Source organism: Aulostomus chinensis, chromosome 13, assembly GCF_037954235.1.
Source record: "Aulostomus chinensis isolate RoL2024-O1b breed Wild chromosome 13, RoL_Achi_v1.0, whole genome shotgun sequence".
NCBI classification, from domain to species: domain Eukaryota; kingdom Metazoa; phylum Chordata; class Actinopteri; order Syngnathiformes; family Aulostomidae; genus Aulostomus; species Aulostomus chinensis.
Window position 1 is genome coordinate 27,237,897 of NC_141332.1, and position 6,295 is coordinate 27,244,191.

The 6,295-nt window shown below is 48.2% G+C and overlaps 1 protein-coding gene across 5 annotated transcripts in view; it reads left to right on the plus strand.

Annotated features, from left to right (window-relative positions):
- The first annotated feature begins 216 nt into the window (after nucleotides 1-216).
- The window catches only part of LOC147251581 (protocadherin-1-like), a 163,839-nt gene continuing 157,760 nt past the window's right edge, over nucleotides 217-6,295 (plus strand). For 3 of the 5 annotated variants that reach the window (XR_015118975.1, XM_086222370.1, XM_086222369.1), the window contains exon 1: nucleotides 218-1,163. The gene's annotated coding sequence lies outside the window, so the exon portion shown is untranslated. Of the gene's footprint in view, nucleotides 1,164-2,209; nucleotides 2,302-6,295 lie in introns of all 5 variants that reach the window. The other 2 variants (XM_086222366.1, XM_086222365.1) reach the window with 2 other exon arrangements.

Sequence of the window (6,295 nt, forward strand, 5' to 3'; positions counted from 1 at the left end):
TTTTACTCTACAGACTCCATTTTGTTATATTTCCCCTGCTGTGGCTGCTGCTCTCACTGGCGGGAAAAAAAAGCCTGGGCTCGTGCCACCTGCCGCCTGTAGGTGGCGCTCGGAGCGCGAGAGAGGGCTTCTTCACGCCTCCCGGTGGCAGCAGGACGAGGAGGGGGGGGGGGGGGGGGGGATGGGGCGAGGAACGTAGAGACAGCGAGAGAGAGAGGATGGACAGAAACATGTATTTACTGTATACTCGTGTGGAAAATGGCGAATGTTCTGAAACGTTAAACTCGCTCACAAAGATGTCCCCCGGAACGGCACTGGTGCCGTGACGGAGGGAGACTCGAACCTGTGGCTCGGACCGGTAAAAAGAGAAGACGAAGAGAGAGAGAGAAAAAGAACATCATTTCACACATTAATAAGTTTGTAAAAATGGCAGAAAGCGTTGTTAAAGTGTTGATTTCTGCCCCCCTCCCGCTGGTGTGGTAGTGTATTGGGGAGGAGGGGGAGGGGGGGAGAGAGAGAGAGCGAGAGAGAGAGAGAGAGAGAGAGAGAGAGGGAACGGCGAGCGTTCGGAGTCACTCCACTTTCTCCTCACACACGGAGCAGCCGCACGACCTGCTCCGTGCTGGACAGGGAGGCGGACAGAGTTTGAGGCGGCTGAGTGGTGACCGCGCGTCGGTGTGGAAACTAACCGGACGAGCGCGGCTGGTTGGCGGGTTGACAACTCCTACCGGACCTTCTTTTCCCTGGGTGATTTTTTTTTAAACATTTTTTTTCGTTTCTTTTTCTAACCGTCCTGGTGCTCCGTGATCGTGTTCCTCCCCGAGTCAGCGGAGGATGCTGCTGCGTCGCCCCCACGGAGTAGCAGGCAGTGAGTGACCCCCCTCCCACCCACCCTGGTCCGGACGGGCTCCTGCTTGTTCCCGCGGAGAGAGGAAGGAAGCACCGGCGGTGGTCACGACTGTAAAAGTGACAGAAATTGTGAGGAGGAATAATTACCGCTGCTTGTGCGTTTGGATCTTTTTAAGCTGTTTTCCAGTGGATTCTTTAATTTTTCCCCCACGGAGGTCTGGAGCGGCTCCTTCTGGGTACCGAGGAGGAGCGGAGCCTGTAGCCGGGCTGGAGCGCTCAGAGCTGGGGAACTGCGCGGCTGTCACCCGGTCCAGGTAGGAACTTCTATCCATCCACAGCTTCAGTCGACTTGACATAATTTTGGTTGAAGCTTCCGGTGGAATAGCTGCTGTACCGGCTTTATTCACTTTATTCCACAATTGATGAGCTCCTCAATTAAAATAAGACGACGCAGAATGGATGTCTTGTAACGGTCGAGCTCCTCCAACACTTGTTGGTGAGATGAACCGATCATATTCCCCCGCTGATCCCTGGGATGGCTATCTTACCTATATCGCAGTACTGGGCTATCGATCCGTATCGATCCCCTCGGTCCTCAGCATCGCGCCCGTGCCTATCAGTAATAAAACGCCGCCTCCCTTGGGTCACTCCGGGTTTCCTAACCTCCCTGACACAGAGGAGGCACCGGTGGAGAGCGGGGCTGCGTCGTCACAGAGGGGCTTCATTGCAGCCCGGTACTTCGGGGAGAGTGGAGCCTATAGATGGGCAGTAAAGGAAGCTTGTAATTACAATCAGAGCTTGGTCCTCACTGTGACATTAGAGCTCATCCTCCTCCTTCAGGACATTCATGTGCTCCCACCACAGAGGAGCCCCTACCTGCAGGCCTCCTGGGCACCTGTAGCATCACATTAACACCTTCACCTGCACTCAGATTGTGGAGTTTCGGTGTGTAAGCGGATGAGAGCAAGTGTGTGTCACCAGCAGAGAATCTGGTCCGTCCGGTCCCTCCAGTCTCTGCTACTGAAGGGGGGGGGGGGGGGCTGCCTTACATGAGCGAGAGGGTGTAGGAGTCAGATATTTACATGCAAACTGCATCTGCTTTCCCTGACGGCGCTGGAGGAGTGAGCGCAGCAGCCTTGGTACAGTTTCAGGCGTCCCCGGCCTCCGGGAGCGCGTGGGCGTTGACCTTTGACCTTATTTCCTCTCCTCATTTTGCTCCTTATCATTTCTCACATAAAGTTAATGGTCCTGCCATGGTGAAAATGTTCCACAAAGAGGTTCAGATGGTGGTCAGCCTGGCAGCTGCTCCACATCCCTCCTGGTTACAGCGTGTAAAAGTATCTTCGTGTTTATTTTGCAGCCGCAGCAACGGGGGGGCAGATACTCTCAACGAGGTTTGCTGGCGGTTTGAACGTGGAGTCCTGGAGTCACCCGAGCCACCGCGACGTTGAGGTTTGAGTTTTGATTCTGGGCTTGGGGATTCCGCCCTGTCTCCTCTAATTTTGCGGCGTTCGTGTTCAACTGAGATAAAACAAAAACAAAGTCGTGCTCGGCGGGCGGGGGGGTGAGGAGGTGGGGGTGTAGGATTAGTTAGCAGGGAGAGGAGGGAAAAAGCAGCAGAGGCTGTTCTGCACAATTCTGCGTAAAAATGGGAGATCAGAGCGAGGTGTGTTTCTAATGTCCGTCATTAAAATGGGAGCTGGGTTTCGCCGTGGGAAATGGAAGCACACACACACTCATCGTGCGGAGAGAGCGGCGTCCGTTTCTCCTGTTCGTCTGTCAGGACGACCAGGAGAAAGCAGGTTTACTGGACAGATTCATCAACCTGAATGACTCAGGCCTGTAATCAGTTGTCAGGCGAACTGTCCGGCACCTCTGTGGCGTCCCAGCGATGCTCACAGACATTTACATTAAAAGAGACAATCACGTATGCAGGGATTTGTTTTCTGTCGAATTGACTGATTGACCAGTAAAACCAGTCTTTCCCTCTACAGACGAGTAGATTTTAAACTCCTGTCTCTCCTCTCTCGACTTTAATACCGAAGGGCCTGTTCAGACGTGCAACAGGCCATCGACCATCATCACATCCCAAATAATTTTGGCTGATCTGTTCTCATCCAATAATCCACTTTGAGTGATAAAATGAAATCCAGCAAGCGTCGGTCGTCTCATCTCAAAACGCCGCTTGAGTCGGGAAGGCTTCAGTGCTTCGTTTGAGAGCGTCTGGCCACATTCCTCACCGGAAGCGTTGGCCTCTTCACCAAGACGTCATTTGAAAAATACGTGATCAATCCTGATTTCATCAATGCAGAAACGTCAGTATTTTTCTGTGAAAGAGTAACATTGGTTTTATTTATTTTTCTAAAGCTTTTCCCTCGTTCGCCATACGGCAGCTTGGCGTTAGCGGTTAGTGCTTGAAGATTGAGTCTATAATCTTTCATTTAAATGTCTTCATAAACTAAAGTTTATGAAATATAAATATGGTGTAAACATGTAATATAAATAATTATTCAGATTCATATTTTGCTGTACTAAAAAGAATCTGTTGCAAAAGCTTAAATTTGAACACATTTCGTGGTTCACTAGAGGGCGCTCTGGGTTCGGGGGCCACGGTCTGAAAGCAGGGTTGAAATAAATGCGTATTCTAGGTTGCTTTGAGGTTTTATCAGTAATTTGCCATCACAAATATTCAAGTAAGGCAGGGCTGTCGTTTTCAGAGTAAACCTCAAAAATGAGGAATCAAACCAAGATTATTATGGACGGCGCCACCATCTCGTCATTCGCCATCGCCTCATCACAGGAAAAAACAACAGTCTGAGCAAAAACAGAGTTATGTGACAGGAATACAGGAATAGGTAGGTACTCATATTTCTCCTCATCAAAATCACAATATTCTTTATGTCTCATTTAAGAATTTGGCAGCAATGAAATGCTGTTTACTATGCTGTGAAACCCTCATGGCCACGGTGGAAACCAGCTGTCATGCGGCAAAAACAAAAGAGGAAAAGAACCTAAAACTGCATGAGAACATAAAAACCAAATAGACAATAGCAACTACAGAAGGAAGTCGAAAAGGCCTCGTTGATAGAGGTTCATGAATTTTTCTGATATTGGTAACAGGTGTGGGCTCTTTGAAAAATGTTCCATGTTTTCTAGCTTTTGAAAATAAATCATCTTTAATTTATTTTCAGGATTTATGGCATCGTAGGAGCGATTTGTCTGTACTTCCAGCTATGATTGTGTTGCTTTCACACAGGAGATATTGCAGTGAAAACAAGCCCGCAGTCAGTGAACATGCGACAGGAGCAGAAACTGGGCATCGGAGGGTTACGGAGACATCACCCTTCTATAAAACGCTATTAAAGTCAAACACTCTCGCTACTTAGGAATCAATCCTTCAGAATGTAGGTTTCATCTGAGGAGGCGTGTGGAGGATGAAGCTTCCTGGAGTCATTTTTTTCCTCCTTGTGTTGTTATTTTGCGTTTCCTCTCAGGATCAGAAGTCAGATATGTTCAGTGAAACATCTCCTAAAACCCACACGGCTCACATCCGTGAAAGGCTGGAGAACACCGCTCGCACGGATTCATGTCAGCCTGCAAGAGCATTGCGCTGTTGTTTTTCTGTAATAAGGCCGAGTCGCAGGGACACTGAGGGCATGATACTGTCACAGTACATCACCTGCGGAGTCCTGTACCAGAGGAAGCTTGGACCGAATGCTGCTTTGAAAGGGTTGGATAAGACTGAGGATTTCTATAATAGGAGTTGTTATTTTTTACTCTAAGATGGAGCAGACAAATGTAGGATATTTGTGGAAGCCCAGGTGTAAAAGGTGATGTTCATTCCCCACATGAAAGGGATCCATATCTCCCCTCCCTTGATGTGCCACAGATACTGTTGATGAAAGGAGATGAAAGAGCTCCAACCTCCCGGTGTACATTCACGGCACGCCCGCATAACAAATCCAGACTCCTGCCATTCAATGAGCATCTGACTGCAGATCAGCCACCAGTCGCCGTGACAGCACTTAAATCTGACGCCGCTCACCTGAGGCGACTGTCGTCATTTTGCTAGCTTTGATTAAAATCAAGAGCAGGGTCGGAGGGTCGCTGAGATCGTTAGGAATCATCCCCAGGGAGACATAAACATTCAACTGATTTCATGAGAATCTGTTCACATCGTCGTGGCGATACTTCCTGCAACTCATTTCCTGCTGTAAATGAGACTGAAAGCTCCTCCGTGTTGTATTGATTCTTCCTCCTGGATTCTCTGTGTGGATGATAGTCAGTTTGGGATTTTGGAACTCATCGAACCAGACGTGATGTCGCACCTGCATGCAAAAGGGATACATATTTTAAATTGCAGATCATGATTTTGTGTTATGAGGCTTAAAGAGACAGGAGCTAAAACAGAGCGTGAACCCAGGTGAACAGGGTGAGAGCCTGGTTTTGGGCAGAGGAACCGGTAAACCTGTTCTAGTGGACGCAGAAGTATGATCCTTCAGTGGGCGTAATGTGGCCCTGGAAACATGTTCGGTTTGAAATACCAGAGAAGAGCCGTTGCTCATTCTCACTCTTAGAATAATGTCCTAGTTCAGTGGATGTCAGATAAAAGTGAAGAAGGTGGCGGTGATGCCTCCAGATTGGAGACAGGCCCTCCACAGATGTCCATGGTGTTCAAGTGTCACCACATATGTTGGCCAGCATGAGAGGACATGAAAACAGTTTTTCCAGAACAACAAGAGAGAAGAACATACCTGGGGCAGAAATGTAGTCCTCCCCGAGTTTGTTCAGGTATGCTAATTTAGGCGCAGTTTAAATCAAATTTGTCTCAGTTGAACCTTCATCTCTCGACTCAGCAGCAGTGAAGAAAACGAGTTCCTGGTTGTGACTGAAACATGAACAGAGGTGAAGCTAAATGTGTTGTCAGAAGCAGGAAGAACAAAGCTGCTGCATGAATCTCAGCTCGCTTGATCTCTTGAGCTTGTCATCAGATGTTTCGTCAAAGCCTTCACTCATTACATTATTGTCAAAAATATCTGAATTATTTTATTCCCTAATATTGGCATCTGCCCCGAAAACCCACGAGGGGGATTTTACTTCAGACGTTTGGTTTTAAATAGATGGAGCTGCAACACGTAACCGATTTGAAGACGCTGTGTTTCTAGACTCCGAAAGAAAAAGCTCCAGGAAGTACTGACGAGAGGCTTTTTCACGTCTTATTGACAATTCATTTGTTGTGAAAATAATCTGCAAATGAGACATGAAACGATGGTGAGTTGCAGACGTGGTTCAAGCCGATGACACTTGGAGCTGGATATGCGTATGTGGAACATCAAGTCAGGGCCGCAGTTGAGATGAGTCATAGAACCTCTGACCGGCGTTGAATTAACAAGTTCCGTGATCAGCAGCGACGCGCGAACAAGAAGTCTTCAAACAGAGACACAAC